The 18724-nt window shown below is 35.6% G+C and overlaps 1 protein-coding gene and 1 long non-coding RNA gene across 30 annotated transcripts in view; one reads left to right on the forward strand and one right to left on the reverse strand.

Annotated features, from left to right (window-relative positions):
• Positions 1 to 18724, forward strand: part of LOC139819980 (uncharacterized) — a 193547-nt gene that overhangs the window by 92474 nt on the left and 82349 nt on the right. The window lies entirely within an intron of this gene.
• On the reverse strand, positions 14001 to 17235 carry LOC139819984 (uncharacterized). The gene is made up of 3 exons (XR_011733861.1): positions 16826 to 17235; positions 14927 to 16732; positions 14001 to 14691 (listed from the first exon to the last, which is right to left on the reverse strand). It is a non-coding gene; the product is annotated as an uncharacterized lncRNA (long non-coding RNA).

The raw sequence follows: 18724 nt of genomic DNA on the forward strand, positions 1-18724 counted from the left end.
TAAGGAACTTAAAAACAATATACAGCAAGTTCCAATTTTTGTCCTTAATCATGCTATATATATCTATTTCCGCGAGGAGGTAACCCGCGGCTCTGAGATCCTCGTCCAATTTGATCCTAAGATCATCATATTTGTGGCACTGCAACAAAACATGTCTTAAGTCCTCACACGTTCATATCCACAATCGCATCGCTGAGTATCGACATAATTCTTCCTAAATAACGACGCGCCCAAATTGTAGTGGTTCGCTCTAATCCTGTTGGTAAGGGTCACAAAATATCTTTCTGCGTTTATCTTGCTGAACCATGGCTTGCGAGCCTTTTCATCGTAAAATTTAGTAAAATAAAAGATTCCCTTGTAAGCGGAGTCCCGCTTTATAGACGTTTGAGTGGCCTGCCAAGTTTCTTCTCTTGCAATCATCATAAGGTCCCCAACCGGGACCTCAATGCTCGCCTCCGGAGGCTCCTGTGCAGCCTCCCTGGCCAAACTATCCGCTAGCTCATTCCCAGCAATACCGACGTGGGAGGGGATCCAGACAAGTATGATCTTCATGTTTAACTCCCTCTCGAGAGAATAAATGAGCAACCTAGTTTCTACCGCATATTTACTCTTATGCACTGATAGGAGATTATTTCGGATAACAGAAATGGCAGACTTGCAGTCCGACATGATAACAATATGATTGTCTCTTTTCTCTCGCGTCTCTTTCATGAGTTTCAACGAGGCATTAATAGCAAAACTCTCCGCGGTGAACGATGAGCACATTTTAGACATACTGATCTTATACGCAATATCCTGTCCCTCAATAACAACGCTCGCGCCCGTAGCAGGCCACTCGGGATTATGCGAACCATCCGTGAATATAATCTCCGCCTTGCTGTTCAACTGATATTTCGTGGTAATGTCCTTTATGATATTTTCGTCAGAGTATTTGTTATCTGATTTCCTAATCAGTCCAATGGAGAAGTCAACCGTGGGGACAAAAGTGTGTGCCCCAAACTCGCCTCGAAATATTACGTGTTTTTCCGATGGGCCAATGAGACATATAATAATATATAATAATATATATATAATATATAAAATATATAATATATAACATTATATATATATAATATATATATAATATATATATATATATATATATATATATATATATATATATATATATATAATGTCCAACATTGGGTGTAACAATTAATAATGGACGATTTAAGAATGAAATTTTTATAAATTCTATACTGACGAGATCTGCTCAGATCCGGCAAGATCGGAAGAGATCCGATTGGATCAGCAACCCAACTTTGTAAGCCAAGATTGGTTTTATCTGGTGGGATCAAAATATGTCTGGCTGGGTCTGCTCAGATTCGACAAGATCTGATGCGTAATGTCTGCTCGTACCTCAGGAGATCTGAAGCAATCAGATAATGTCCAATTAGATCGGAAGAGATCCGATTGGATCTGCGATTCAATATCGAACGGCAGCAATGGTCAGATCTGGTGAGATCAAACTAAAGTTTAGCATGTCTGGTTGGATGTGATCAGCTATGGCCATGCAGATTAGTCCAGTCACAAATTAGATCAAAATATAGCGAATAGAAAAAATAATCGGTAAAAAGCTATAAATTAGTGAAGACCTTTATTTTGGCATACCATTTGAGAATACTAAAAGTCCGAACCTCTATCTGCAGAGCTTGATCCGCCATCTTGAAAAAAGGTGCTCCAATTCAGTTTTTCTCTCATATCTCGGTAATCGTTGATCTTATCGCAATGAAGGTTATTATAAAAAATTAAGCTTATTAAATTCTGTATAAAAAAGGTCCAATACATTTTTTTTCATATATTTATAGTTTTTCTGTAATACACCGGTGAATACGTACATAAATAATTTTTATTTCTGTGCTGTACTCTTAAATTTATGATTCTACGCGTTCGAAATATCAACGAAAAACTATTGGCGACAATGTTACACTTTTCAGGGTAACTCGGGGGAATATTGTTGGGATCTCAAGCAAGGGATACACTCTTCCAGAATACAAAAACCTTTATTACGATAAGTGAAGACGTGTGTTTACATTCAGAGGCAAAAACCGACAAGAAGAACAGAAACTTATATGTAACCTAAATGTGGGCACGAACAGAAAAATCAGTGGGAGAGATAAACTAGTGCCCTCTGGGCTTACTGCCGCATTACGAAACAAAACTAGATAACTGCATAGATGGTTATTCGGATCGGTTTGTCCAACATAAAACAACTCTTACAAATATGCCACACTTAAGAAAAATATGATTTTTTTCCTATTTCTCTTTCTTCTTGAGGTATCTTTGCATACTGGTCTTCTTTTTTCTTCTTTTATCTGTTATTTATATAGGTTTTAATGAAATATTTTGATTGTTTACTATTAAAAAGAAAGAAATACAAAAGTGTTGCAAAGTGGGTAATATGCCATATAGTATCCCAGTGAGAAATGACCCATCGATTCGATGGGACTCGATAGGTCATTTCTCGCTGGATATGGGATAATATGCCACATATACAAACATGTATAGTAATTGAACTTTAGAAGGGCATTCTAAAAACATGTAAAAGAATATTTTTATTACTTTCTTTGCATTTTAATAGTACTCTGTGTGTTACAAGTAGTCTAAATTATTCGGAATGCAATTTTGCAAAATATTAAGTACGTAGCCTATAATATTCTTAGCGCATGAAATAAACGTGTTTATTCAGCTGATTGAAATTTGGAACGTTCTTGGAGCGATTATATAAAAATGATTTGGCCTATTTTTTCTTTGGAAGAAGACCTCCTGAGTGCCGCACACAAAATACAAAATAGAGGAATACGATACACCCTGCGGAAGACACCCTTATATACCAAACACCAATCGCCGAGATCACTTAAAAAATTCTGCCCTTGCTAAAAATAGTTTGGCTCATTTCTCCTTTGGCACAGAGGACCTCCTGAGTGCCGCACACGAAATCCAAAATAGAGGAATACGATACACCCTGCGGAAGACACCCTTATATACCAAACACCAATCCCCGAGATCACTTAAAAAATTCTGCCCTTGCTAAAAATGGTTTGACTTATTTCTCCTTTGGCACAGAGGACCGTGTAAGTGACGCACACGAAATACAAAATAGAGGAATACGATACACCCTGCGGAAGACACCCTTATATACCAAAAACCTACCCCGAGATCACTTAAAAAATTCTGCCCTTGCTATAAATGGTTTGACCCATTTCTCCTTTGGCACAAAGTACCGTGTAAGTGCCGCACACGAAATACAAAATAGAGGAATACGATAGACCCTGCGGAAGACATCCTTATATACCAAAAAACTACCCCGAGATCACTTAAAAAATTCTGCCCTTACTAAAAATGGTTTGGCTCATTTCTCCTTTGGCACAGAGGACCACCTGAGTGCGGCACACAAAATACAAAATAGAGGAATACGATACACCCTGCGGAAAACACCTTTATATACCAAAAACCTACCCCGAGATCACTTAAAAAATTCTGCCCTTGCTAAAAATGGTTTGGCCCATTTCTCCTTTGGCACAGAAGACCTCCTGAGTGCCGCACACAAAATACAAAATAGAGGAATACGATACACCCTGCGGAAGACACCCTTATATACCAAAAACCTACCCCGAGATCACTTAAAAAATTCTGCCCTTGCTAAAAATGGTTTGACCCATTTCTCCTTTGGCACAGAGGACCTCCTGAGTGCCGCACACGAAATACAAAATAGAGGAATACGATACACCCTGCGGAAGACACCCTTATGTACCAAAAACCTACCCCGAGATCACTTAAAAAATTCTGCCCTTGCTAAAAATGGTTTGGCCCATTTCTCCTTTGGCACAGAGGACCACTTGAGTGCGGCACACAAAATACAAAATAGAGGAATACGATACACCCTGCGGAAAACACCTTTATATACCAAAAACCTACCCCGAGATCACTTAAAAAATTCTGCCCTTGCTAAAAATGGTTTGGCCCATTTCTCCTTTGGCACAGAGGACCTCCTGAGTGCCGCACACAAAATACAAAATAGAGGAATACGATACACCCTGCGGAAGACACTCTTATATACCAAAAACCTACCCCGAGATCACTTAAAAAATTCTGCCCTTGCTAAAAATGGTTTGACCCATTTCTCCTTTGGCACAGAGGACCTCCTGAGTGCCGCACACGAAATACAAAATAGAGGAATACGATACACCCAGCGGAAGACACTCTTATGTACCAAAAACCTACCCCGAGATCACTTAAAAAATTCTGCCCTTGCTAAAAATGGTTTGGCCCTTTTCTCCTTTGGCACAGAGGACCTCCTGAGTGCGGCACACAAAATACAAAATAGAGGAATACGATACACCCTGCGGAAGACACCCTTATGTACCAAAAACCTACCCCGAGATCACTTAAAAAATTCTGCCCTTGCTAAAAATGGTTTGGCCCATTTCTCCTTTGGCACAGAGGACCTCCTGAGTGCGGCACACAAAATACAAAATAGAGGAATACGATACACCCTGCGGAAAACACCCTTATGTACCAAAAACCTACCCCGAGATCACTTAAAAAATTCTGCCCTTGCTAAAAATGGTTTGGCCCATTTCTCCTTTGGCACAGAGGACCTCCTGAGTGCCGCACACAAAATACAAAATAGAGGAATACGATACACCCTGCGGAAGACACCCTTATATACCAAAAACCTACCCCGAGGTCACTTAAAAAATTCTGCCCTTGCTAAAAATGGTTTGGCCCATTTCTCCTTTGGCACAGAGGACCTCCTGAGTGCCGCACACGAAATACAAAATAGAGGAATACGATACACCCTGCGGAAGACACCGTTATATACAAAAAACCTACCTCAAGATCACTTAAAAAATTCTGCCCTTGCTAAAAATGGTTTGGCCCATTTTTCCTTTGGCACAGAGGATCTCCTGAGCGTCGCACACGAAATACAAAATAGAGGAATACGATACACCCTGCGGAAGACACCTTTATATACCAAAAATCTACCCCGAGATCACTTAAAAAATTCTGCCGTTGCTAAAAATGGTTTGGCCCATTTCTTCTTTGGCACAAAGAATTTTTTGAGTGCCACGTACGGAATACAAAAGAGAGCAATCCAATACTCTGAGACAATTTAAACAATTCTGAAATCTAAGGTATTAGATAAAAAATCAAGAGACACGGTAATGTCTCGCGCCAAGTTCGCGTGCAGCGCGAAATCGCCCCGTGTATCTTTACGCGAGTCGGTGAGTTACTACGAGTACCCGAGATTATCGGATCACAATAACGGCTGATCTGATCAAGTTCTAAGTAGGCTCACTAAAAAGCTTGGGTTCGAATTACATAATGAAAGTGTTTTTATTTTTCTTCAACGTGACCTAAAGGCGGATATTTTGCGTTGCAAAATTCGAATCGGGAAATTTTCACGTTAAGAAACGTTGTCATCATCGTTGTCGTCATCCTCAAAAATCTTGTACGGTTGGACAGCCATCGATGGATAGCGCTGTTTCTCGGTAGCGAGTAACCACGAAAGAGCGAGTGAGAGGGCGAGAGAGCGAGCCAAAGATCCATGCCGCGCGACCCCGCTACCAAATGTCGCGATTTAGTTCATCCGAGGTGGTCGTTGCGCGCGTCGTTGTGTGCGTCGTTGTACGCGTTGTCATCCGCGCAACGCCGGACCTTTGTATCACGCGCGACGTAAGTTCGCGTCCGCGCAAGGGCAGAATTTTTTAAGTGATCTCGGAGTAGGTTTTTGGTATATAAGGGTGTCTTCCGCAGGGTGTATCGTATTCCTCTATTTTGTATTTTGTGTGCGGCGCTCAGGAGATCCTCTGTGCCAAAGGAGAAATGAGCCAAACCATTTTTAGCAAGGGCAGAATTTTTTAAGTGATCTCGGGGTAGGTTTTTGGTATATAAGGGTGTCTTCCGCAGGGTGTATCGTATTCCTCTATTTTATATTTTATGTGCGGCACTCAGGAAGTTCTCTGTGCCAAAGGAAAAATGGGCCAAACCATTTTTAGCAAGGGCAGAATTTTTTAAGTGATCTTGAGGTAGGTTTTTTGTATATAACGGTGTCTTCCGCAGGGTGTATCGTATTCCTCTATTTTGTATTTGTGTGCGACACTCACACGGTCCTCTGTGCCAAAGGAGAAATGGGCCAAACCATTTTTAGCAAGGGCAGAATTTTTTAAGTGATCTCGGGGTAGGTTTTTGGTATATAAGGGTGTCTTCCGCAGGGTGTATCGTATTCCTCTATTTTGTATTTTGTGTGCGGCACTCAGGAGGTCCTCTGTGCCAAAGGAGAAATGGGCCAAACCATTTTTAGCAAGGGCAGAATTTTTTAAGTGATCTCGGGGTAGGTTTTTGGTATATAAGGGTGTCTTCCGCAGGGTGTATCGTATTCCTCTATTTTGTATTTTGTGTGCGGCACTCAGGAGGTCCTCTGTGCCAAAGGAAAAATGGGCCAAATCATTCTTATATAATCGCTCCAAGAACGTTCCAAACTTCAATCAGCTGTTTATTCAACATTTTTCAATATTTTTTCATTATTTTTTCAACATTTTTTTAATATTTATACGGCAAAATATTTATTTATAGTTAAATAATAGAAACGACCAAATTACGAGCTATTAATAGGTGTATATTTAATAAAATCAATTTAACAACAAATGTGTTTGCAATATAAAAAACAATGTTGACGTTTCGAGCCTTACTTGGTCTTTTTCAAAACAAACCGCATAATTCCAATTTAATCGCTTCTTAAACTTTAACGCATCAAATCACACTAAAAAGGACTGAAAATTCGTAACCGTCGCAACAAGTAAAAGGCCAAACACCTCAGGTATTCGTCAAATGTATATTGACGGTCTCCTCCGCCGCAAGAACAAGGTGAACATCCGTGATGTCTTTGCATTCGCGAATCTTTATGTCACCCGACCGTCTTAATGGCAACTGAACACAGTATAAAATTATGATAAGAGACGCGAATAATTAAGTAAAAATTTTGTAAAGCGGGACACTCACATAAGAAGTCAGTGCAGCGAAAGATACGGAGACTTCCTTCATCGTCTCAATAGTATGTGTGATCATCGCAAGAGATTACAAGCGACTGTGGCAATGCTCGCTTCGGAAGGGCACGGATTGTTATTAATATTTCATATGAGATAATACGTTAAGAATATCAAAATAGGCATCGTTCAATAACTCCGTGTCCTTGTTTAAGTTTATACCGTTTGCCTGTTCCTTTATATGTATCATCTTCGCCGTTAATCTTTTTTTATAATTATGTTTGATTTCCAAAATGCGAGCATTGTCCCAATCAAATGCATGACCGAATTTCACGCTATGCTCAGACAACCGTATGCTTTGTTTTATCTAATTTAATGTTGCTTTTATGCTCCTTTAATCTCGTTTGGAGTTGCCTCTTTGTCTGGCCGACATAGGAAGCATCACAATTTTGCAATCAATCTTATAAATTACATCAGTATTTGTGAGGACGTTCTTATCTTTATGAACCTTAATAATGTTGTTAAGTTTATTTAAAATGCGATATCCCACTAAATTTTCTGATCTATCCACTGCTGAGGCCGGATGGATCCCGGTTTGCGTGATAAGTTGAAAACCCATGTGGAACCGATCGTGCGGTGTTCAATCGTGCGGTGTCCAATCGTGCGGTGTCTAATCGTGCGGTGCCCAATCGTTACGTGTCCAATATTACGTGTCTAATCAAGCGGTGTTCAATCGTTACGTGTTTGAACGGGATGCGCCCGAAGGACAGTAAATCTGAAAAATTGAGAGGGCTAAATTCCGTGATTGTATGTACATGTGTCGTGCCGAAAAGACTACACCCGGGAAGATAATATTAAGGCTGCGTTGAAGAACATTACCGAAAGTGAGGTTTTAACTAATAGTCCAACAAAGCTCAGGTCGTTGATCCCGCAAGCTTCGATTTTATAAATACTTGATTTTACTGCACAGAAGTCATGCAGCGTTATATAAAAAAAAAAAAAGGAGACAAGTAAACGTGTAAAAGTGCATCGTGTCCAAACACGTTAAAGGCAGCATTCTACAAGCGGCTGAAAAGAGAGCCCTGCTGAAAAAGCTCGATTAAATCCAATTAATATCATATTAGTCTTAATAAGATTCTATAGACTTCATGACATTCCGTTGGCCTAGCCAGAATAATAAAAAGAGAAACTATTAGATATAAAATAATTTATAAGTCTCTGTTTATTTTATTTGGAAACAATGTCTACTGTATTTTAGTAGGAATTTAAAAGTATTCCCACAATAGGCCGTTTAAGATGTTTCTTAAGGTTTCAAGGAACTTTTCTCTTTTGGAATCAAATGGAAATTTTCAAATAAATGTTTAATATATTTCGATTGGTATTAACAGAAACGTGTCTATTGCAATGCAATGTGTTTTCATATATTTGCTGTAAATTTGCTGACATCGAAATAGAACACGTTACAAATACAGCTACATGACTGCTTATACATGCAATCAGTTGACGCAATTTCAAGAGCAAACGGTCCGCAATATTGGTATGTTATGTTGTCTGCAACATGTCGTGCTATCACAAATATAATTCATATGAGTTCAACCCGACAAGCATAATGCTGTCTCACCTTGTCCCGAGTTTGTCAAAATTAGTTGCATTAATTTGTTGGCAACATGGCAGCAAACTCACAACATTTGGCTATCTGGGTTCTTATAGGTTTAAAAAAAAACTGGCGTCTTGTTGGTTTTCAATGGAAATTTCAATAGACTGTTCCATGTATTAGATAGTTTCATATCTTAAAGTTTTAATGGGATCTTGTCTCTATTGGGGTTAAATAAGAATTTCCAAATAATTAAATGTTCCAGACAACACGCATGTCCAAAAGACATCTTTAGACATCTTTTAGACGTCTTACGAAAAAAGATGGCTAAAAGACGTCTTATGTTCCAACTTTGGACATGGTGCTGTCTGGATTCTATATGTTTCAAACAGTATTAACAGAACCATGTATCTATTAGTATTATTTATCAGGAATTGATAATAGAGTGTTCTATAGATTTCTATGGGTATTAATATGTATTTACTGTAGAAATCTGTAGAACACCCTATTGTAAATTCCTGATAAATATTAATACACATATGTTCCTGTTAATACTATTCAAAATATATAAAACATTCATTGGAAATACCTATTTAATCCCAATAGAGATAAGTTCTCATTAAAACCTTAAGAATAGTTTATTAGTAATTTACATTGAAAACCACAAGACACCAGTTTTTTTTTAAACCTATAGGAATGTATAGAACAGTCTATTGGGAAATCCCTGTAAAACTCCCTGAACAATGGTTCCCGTTAAAACATTCAGGAATTTATAGACCTTCACGTTATTGCAAATTTCCAGTAAATCCCATTAAACACCTATTTGTACTTATAGAAGTATTACCTATTAATACCTATAAGTACGTATTATACAGTTACATATAATTACAAGATTTTTAAACATTATAAAGATGTGTTATATACGAGTATAAGCAAGAAGGAAGTGCTAAAGTCAAAGGGTCCCCACCAGTCCATTCGAACGTCAATGTCAAGCAACATTGGGCGCGGTTACTACTCGGATGGGTGACCTGCTAAAAGAGCGGACGGACGCGTGGCTACCAAACCAATACAGATTTATTCAAATTGATAGGACAAAATGTGGCTATTTTTGCAAAATCCAATTTATATTAATAGAAACTTCTCCATTTCATAATTTCCAGTCAAATATAATAAAAACTGATTTAACATAGTTCGAAAACGCTATGAAAATTATTAAGAACCAGATGCTTTTAAATGGCATTTTATGATTAAACTCAGCTAGAACCAATTGACTTCAATAAAAGCAATAGGATTGAATGGAGATATTTGCATTAAACCCGATGCAAACCGTTAGAATTATATTCGTTCCACAGTGATAATTTCCAATTATACATTTTAAATTCCGGTTCAACATGGTTAAAAAACGCTAATAAAAACAATAAAAACTGTTAAGATTTTGATTGCTATTTTACGATTGAGTGTAATCGGAATCAATATAGACATATTAAAACATATAGGACGGAATGTAAATATTTCTCTTAAATCTGATTTAAATCCACAGAAACTTATTTTTACTACCAGCATAAATTCCAGTTCAACAAAGTACAACCGATTTGAGAGTAATTGTGTTTTAATGGAAAATGCAGGTTTAAAAACACAATACAATCTTATTAGACCGAATAGGGCTGATTTTCAAAAGGTTTTAATCGAGCTTTTTCAGCAGGGAAAAGACAAATGGGTTTGAGAAGTAATACAGCGGTTAAAAAGTATATCGGACTTAGTCGCTGTTGAAGCAAAATCAAGAACGCTGTTATACAATTTTTTTCAAAAAACCAATTACATGAGGCAAGGGTGGACGCCTTCTTGTTAATAATGTAAGCTATGGAAGTGATTTACGATTTCATTGAAAATAGTGGCGATTGTTAGTTTTCTTTGCCTGACCCGATTAAATTACTCAACGACTACGTTCCTAGCGATCTAACAATCAAAAGAAAACTAAAAGAAAAATGCGGTAACGAGATTATTATAGCGACAAATAAGAAGATTACTACTATATGTTTCCGAAACACAGGATATACAATTTTGTCGAGTCATTGGTATGAACGAAAGAAAGTTGATGAACGGAAAGAACGCCTTCGAGTAGTCACTGCAGCTGCAGCCATAATTCGGGGAGATATTTGCTCACAAATCAACGACACGTCTGCATATCCTTCAAGCAATGATTTTTTTACAGATGTAAAAAACTGCATACCGAAATCTTTCGATATTTTTCTGGAAAACATTATAGCTAAAGGAAGAAAATGCCTATCGCAGCAGCTCGAATGAAAATACATTTCAATAGCGCACGCTATTATGTTGGCGACCAGACCAAGATCTTTCTTGTCATCACTTTTAATCAGTGATTGCTGCTTTTTTATACCGGAAATTTGGCTCTAAAAATCTAGTAACGTTATTATCTAGCTTGGGCTTTAGCGCATCATATAATGAAGCACAATTATTGGAAGTTTCAGCTGTCAAGCATTAAAAGCTTGACGAGAACGATTTCTTCGTGATCGATGTTAAAGATCAAGATGATGATCATAGCCCTGCAGATTCACAACCTTAGGAAATGGCTCAGAAGAATCTTATAAATGACGCTACCCCCAATACTAGTCATGTACAACAATTTTAAATGATAAGAGTTGCCAAATTTTCATATGTACGAGAAATATCACGCATACATTTGATATTTTTTGTCAATTTATATTTTTTTTACAGATTCTACACCGAAAGTATGATTTTTACAGCGTAAGACAAAATACAAATATCCATATATTCAACAATGTATTACAGAAAAACTATTAAAGATATGGAAAAAATGTATTGAATTTTTTTTATAGAGAATTTAACGAGCTTTATTTTTTATAAATACCTTTATTGCGATAGGATCAATGATTACTGAGATATGAGGGAAAAACTGAATTGAAGCAACTTTTTTTCAAGATGGCGGATCGAACCTTGCAGATAAAGGTCCGGACTTTTAGTATGTTTAACAGTATGCCAAGATAAAGGTCTCCACCAATTTATAGCTTTCTACCGATTATAATCGTCAGTTCATGACTGAAATATGACATTGCAATGACGTCACATTATGACGTCAACATAATAAGGCCATGTAAAAAATTGGTTATCTTAACGACACATAACCAAAAATGACCAATTTAGGACGTTAAAGCAACTTGTGTTTGTTACCTGGGTGATCCCTGATTTCTTCATATAATCACAATTTTTTCAAACTTAATTTTAATTTTTTTATTTTTATTTATTATGATAGGAGAAGAATCAAATTAATTCAACTTTAATAAATAATTGACAATAATTTTGATAATTCTGTTTACTAGTTGCAAAAATGATAACTATGCATGCTTTGACATGTAAATTGAAAAATTGCTAACAAAAGTTGTTATGTTTTTACTTCTAAGTGTATTGCTTATTTGCGGCTCCATTTGTTAAAACACTGCAATTATTGTAAAACATACTCTTGACATAAACCTAATATAATGATATTTTAATACAATTTTGTTTTTGACTTGGAAACCTTATACAAAGCAACTCGTCTTGTTTCAATGGAAACAAACAATAAAAACTAAAAAAAATCTTATAAATTATTTCTTCTTAATAAGGAGAGACATTTGAAAGAAGATAAATGTTTATGTTTTACTTTAAAACTTAAGAACACTTTAAAAATTCCAGATGCAATGGAAATAATAAAGAGGATAACTTTAAGATTACTACTTTATTACTTTATCCTTATAATTGTAAATCTTATAACTTTAATCCTTATACCTTTAACCTTAAAACGTTAAAGTTAACCATGAAAAATAACACATGAGATAAATCTATATACTTAAGGTAGCTAGTGCATCAGCTAAAACAAAGATTTTTGATTGGCATGAAACTATGTTATTCTACAGGGCATTATACGTAATCAGGAATTAATTCACGATTTTTTACCACGTAATTACGAAAATATAAGCATTCAAAGTTAGTCAGTTTTACATTAGGGTATATGAACAACGTATGCACAATCGTAAAATTCACGAAATTTTACGAGTATTTTAAAAAAAGATTAAGGTTTGAAAAACAGAAAATCTTATCAATTAAACTATTACGAATGATTAAAAAAAAACGTTAGTTTACCATTGCAATAAAAAGATACTCAATATTAAAGCAAACAAAATGTAGCTAACAGAGAAGTCTCTGGCTAGTCGGCCATCAAAACTTGGCAACAGCGCGGACCGCATCTAACCTCACTTTCTACGCCAATGTCAAAATAATCAGAAGCTCTCAACGTGTTTTGACGCAATTCAAAGTATAAGCGTGAAATTTAAGGTATTCCTTTCACGAGGAGCGTATTTTGTAGGCGCTTAAGCAGGGCCTCAGCAAACTCTTGTATATTGCATTAAACTTATATAAAATCAAGTTATAATTGATTATTATGTTTAATTATAAGAAAAAAGTGAAAATATTATGTGTATTTAGAAATTTTTCATTTTTCGGTAAATTTTACTGTCAGAACAATATAGCAACGCTGCACTTTTCAGGGGGCCGATTGTAAAATGTGAAGTTGATAACAAAAGTGTCAATGTAAGTATCAATTTCATTAATCAAAGAATATTGTGACACTTTCTTTTTATCAAAGAGAGATTTTATAATAATAATGAGTGATAAAAAACATAAAGTGAGGAGTAATGTGGACAAAAATAAGGGGCAATTTGTGAAAATAAAAGTTAATAATAAACCGTACGTTATGAATGAAGTGTGACATGAGCGCACAGCTTGCAGCGCCAGTGTTGCCAAATAATTCCTTGAAAGTCGCCATCAAAAATATTCAACTATAAACCACATTTCAAGTCAACTTTTAACATAAATATTTTGTTTAAATATTCGGTGACTCTGTATATTTTTATCGGCACTATCGAAAGTATAGAGTTTAGCGAATATGTAGCGCAGTTAATATTTAATATCTTAAATCTTAAGATAAACAAATTATTACTATTGAATTATTATTATTGAAATGTAGAAAATAGACTTTTTCGATAACGTCACATATAAAATATCGAATTTTCAAAATCATAATTCTTCTTTATATGTTCGGTAACGTGGTTTAATTTTTTTCTGGCGTAAAGATATGCATTTTAACTTTCTTGTACCAAAAAATCAGTTAATTCTTAAGACTTTGGTGTCATGAAAGGAATACCTTAATTGAGAAATATCAATTTTACCCAGTATATTGTTTAGCTCATTAGGATATTGAGCCGCCACAAATTGCATGTATTTTGGATTTGCTTTAGACGGTTTAGGGAGAAGGAGTAAGAAGGGTGTATGAAAATAATCAACAACTGTAATTACGAGTTCTCTATGACATTCTTTATTTGCGTGATTATACGTTAAATAACTTTTTTATTTTTCGTGATACGAGGATGTCCGTTGACATCTGAGGCTAAGAGAACTGTTACAGCGTCCTCGCCGCCTTCCAAAAATGATTCTTTTAAATGACTAAATGTTAAACCAGCTTTTGCCATTTTCGTTTTCATGCCTGCTGAAACGCCTTCCTTGATACAGTCGAACGAATTCTTATTTAACTTAGTTTTTGGGTTCTGCGCTTTTTCAATGAAAATCATCTCGATAGATATACTCCCACCGCGAAGCTCTTCGTCGGTTATACCTACAACTCGAATAATATCTTCCAGAATTCGTACATCGACAGCCCCATTATGAGCGCCGGCAGAAGCGTTATCTCCGATAAACTCTTCCACTAAAACCGATAAGCGAAAAGACTGCTTAGCTTTCACTCGTTCGGGAAGTTTTTTTTTAAGACAGGCAGACTATCACAAAAGCCACAAGCGATTGATCGAAATTCGACCATGAGACCAAGGTTCTGTAATTCTCTGAGCAGCATAGGAGTATCGAATTGCCGGCTATTGTGAGCCACGAGAATTGTTGGACCTGGTTTTATGAATTCTAAGAACCGCAGTATCGCAACTCTACGTGGTGTCGTCACTACTTGTTGACCGTGTAAATTCAGCTCCCTATTTTCGACTGTTAGTCCTAAAAAATACAAGGAAAATATCCATATATTAATCTTAATTCGACCCAACTGGCCAATTTTATTAAATAGCACGCTACGTTTTGACCTCGGGTTTAGGTCCTTATCAAGCGTTACAAGTACAAACTATTAATTAGTTAGGCATAATGCCTGCTACGCCACATCTAAAAACTAATGATAAAAATATTACGACATGTAACATATATAGTTCACAATTAATAAAAATAAAGTGCTTACATAGTTTATTCGTTGATAATTAAAATATATAGAAGACCGTTGACACGGCATATTCGATCGTTTATAAAGAACTTGTCGAGTCGGCGATGTTACTGTTAATGTGCGGACACGGATAACAACAAAACAGTACCACTCAAAGTGATCAAGAGGGGGAACAGAGTAAGAAGTAGGAAATTATCTCTTCCATAATCTCTTCTATAATACGTTCGTAGAGAGCGTTGAGCTTCTCTGTGTCTCTTTGTAAATTTATAATCTAAATACAAGAATTCCACTCGAATGCGCAACTTATTGATATACATTTTTTCTTTTATAATCATGTCGGTGATTAAACATTAAATATTTTTACTCGTTATCGCGTCATCCGAAGATTCGCAATAGATTCCCATCAAATTCGTGACAACGTGCCCCGGTCTACCCTACACTTATGAAAAAAAAATTTTAAATTTCGAGAAAAAAAATTGTCACATAATTGTTTATAAAAAGAATACTATGCAATATAAAAAAAATCCTACGTACGTCTCTAGCTGTTATTATCTAATCTATATAAAGCTATATAATCAAAAAAATTTTGGTTTTTTGTTCCTGGTCAAAAATTGCATGAGTTACACTTCCGGCCGTGGAAAAAAAGGCATCGACGGAGAAATGCTGTGCAGCCGCCATTTTTTTATTAATTGATATAAAAAAATAATTTTTTTGTAATTCATTAGTAATATAATAAAACCCATTTTACAGAATTTCGATTGATCCCTTTATTGCGTTAAAAAAAATTCCCGAAATATGCCTATTTTTTCTTGCTCTAGAGTGGCCTAACCCCTTAAACCCACATCCAGATGAATACGTGATGCCCTCCCTACTTTCTGTATTGTTATTCATTGCATGTCGTTCTTGGAAGAGATCGTTGTCTTTTTTTTTGCCTCAATATTTTTGCCGATTTTCGCTGAGCTTTCCTAATCTCGTCCTTTTTTTTTCGAAACTTTGCCGTGTTTTTTCCTGGGGAGATATCTAGTTTCTCGGTTCTCTCTGGATATTTATTACGTAAGCCGTACCGTGGTTTTTTTTAGCAAACCGCGGGTGCAATACAAAAATTATTAGATTCCGAACTCCCATAATGTCGAAATTTCGGCGCTTTGCTTGCGACTATCATGTGAAGAAATGCCTCATTTTCGCCTGAGTCAATCCACACGGTGCAAGTTTTTCAGCATTAGCAGCAAATTTCTTGAAAATTGCAGTCACGGAGGCCTTCATATTAGGATCCGTGAGACCTTTTCCTCCAGGCAGTAACCGGTGCTTATAATTCGTCGGATCTTCCTTATATACGCACCACATGCCACACTTCTCGTGATCATCGAATGCATGCGGAACGATATTGAGAAGACCAGCTCGTACGTTCTCGACATTTCCTTTGTTCTTCAGCAATACGCAAACGAAGCAATATTTTATGTATTCAATGATTTTGCTCGGAATTTTTTAGTTTCCACATATCCTTGCTGAGGGTGCACGTTGCGTGATTCTTGTCCGATTCTTTCTCGACTGCATGATGTGCTTCGCGATGTACATTGGCGATAGTGGACGAATCGTCGTCTCCTATGATTGTACCAATTTGTACATTCTTCTCTTATAGCATCGGATTTTTTGTGACAATCTCCACAGCCATTTTCTGTTCCATTGATTTCGAACTGCCCGTATGGTTAATACTACAATCGTGATTATCCGGTGAATGCCCTCTTTCGCATAGTACGCAGCGTTTATTGCGAGTGGCATAACCGCAAACTTTACCACCTTTAACCTCTATCGCTATTGCATGTGCTGAAACACCAAAACACGAGGAAACATATGTACATACATATATCCTATATGAGCGACATACATATTCATTAGATAATTCACAATATCAATTACCGGTGAGACTATTGTAACAGCATCCAGATCCTTTTTTTTGCCATTCAACGTCGTACGAAACCTTTATTTTCGTTGGAGATTTTGATAATTCCCTTTGGTTTTGTTGCTCGTCAATATGGCACGCCGTTTTACTTTTTAATGGCATCAATAATATTCTACACAATATAAAAGTTTCCAAAAATAATTGTTCTAAGAAAAATAGCGATTCTTACTAATGATTTTAAATTATGTCGAACATAATAAAAATTGGACGAATTAAAATTATGTCGGGACATAAAAATAATTCCGAATTTTTATTATGTTCCGACATCATAGTAATTCATCCAATTAAAATTATATCGGAACATAATAAAAATTGTACGGCAAGCCGTTTTACTTTTTAATGCAAGCCGTTTTACTTTTTAATAGCATAATAAATATTCCATTCAATATAAAAGATCAAAAATAATAGTCTTAAGAAAAATTACAATGAATTAAAATTATGTCAAGACATCATAAAAATTCGGAATTATTTTTACGTGTCGATATCATTTTAATTCAACCAATTTTTATGATGTCACGACATAATTTTAATTCATCGAATTAAAATTTGATATACATAATAAAAATTGCATGGCACACCGTTTTACTTTTCAATAGCATAAATAATAATCTATACAATATAAAAGTTTCAAAAAATAATTGTCTTGAGAAAAATAGCGATTTTTACTAATGAATTAAATTTATGTCAAACATAATAAAAATTGCATAAATTAAAATTATGTCGGGACATAATAAAAATTCGGAATTATTTTTATGTCCTAACATAATTTTAATTTCACGAATTAAAATTATGTCTGGACATCATAAAAATTAGATGAATTAAAATTATGTCGAGACATCATAAAAATTGTATGAATTAAAATGATGTCGACATCATAAAAATTGAATGAATTAAAATTATGTCGAGACATAATAAAAATTGAATGAATTAAAATTATGTCGAGACATCATAAAAATTGTATGAATTAAAATTATGTCGACATCATAAGAATTGTATGAATTAAAATTATGTCGATACGTAAAAATAATTCCGAATTTTTATGATGTATCGACATAATTTAATTCATTCAATTTTTATGATGTCTCGACATAATTTTAATTCATTCAATTTTTATGATGTTTCAATTTTTATGACATCTCGACATAATTTTAATTTATTCAATTTTTATGATGTCTCGACATAATTTTAATTCATTCAATTTTTATGATGTCGACATCATTTTAATTCATATAATTTTTATGATGTCGACATAATTTTAATTCATACAATTTTTATGATGTCTCGACAAAATTTTAATTCATTCAATTTTTATGATGTCTCAATTTTTATGATGTCCGAATTTTTATGATGTCTGAATTTTTATGATGTCTGAATTTTTATGTCTCAATTTTTATGATGTCTGAATTTTTATGATGTCTCAATTTTTATGATGTCTCAATTTTTATGATGTCTCAATTTTTATGATGTCTCAATTTTTATGATGTCTGAATTTTTATGATGTCTCAATTTTTATGATGTCGCGACATAATTTTAATTCCGGAGCTGGTGATTTTCATCCCACAATATTGGCAGCATTGTGTAAGTAGCGTCGACAGTTCTCACAGCTTGAATTCGATGTCTACGTGTCCCAGGTCGCCGATTACGACGTCCAGATAATGCGCTCCGTAGTTTTCGGTGTCTAAGTGTATTAATACCTTGAATTCGATGTCTACGTGTCCCAGGTTGTCGACGACGAGGTCCAGATAGTGCGCTCCGTAGTTTTCGGTGTCTAGGTGTATTAATACCTTGAATTCGATGTCACGTGTCCCAGGTTGCCGATGACGGCGTCCAGATAATGCGCTCCGTAGTTTTCGGTG

The sequence above is a fragment of the Temnothorax longispinosus genome, chromosome 10 (genome assembly GCF_030848805.1).
Source record: "Temnothorax longispinosus isolate EJ_2023e chromosome 10, Tlon_JGU_v1, whole genome shotgun sequence".
Taxonomy (NCBI): Eukaryota; Metazoa; Arthropoda; class Insecta; order Hymenoptera; family Formicidae; genus Temnothorax; species Temnothorax longispinosus.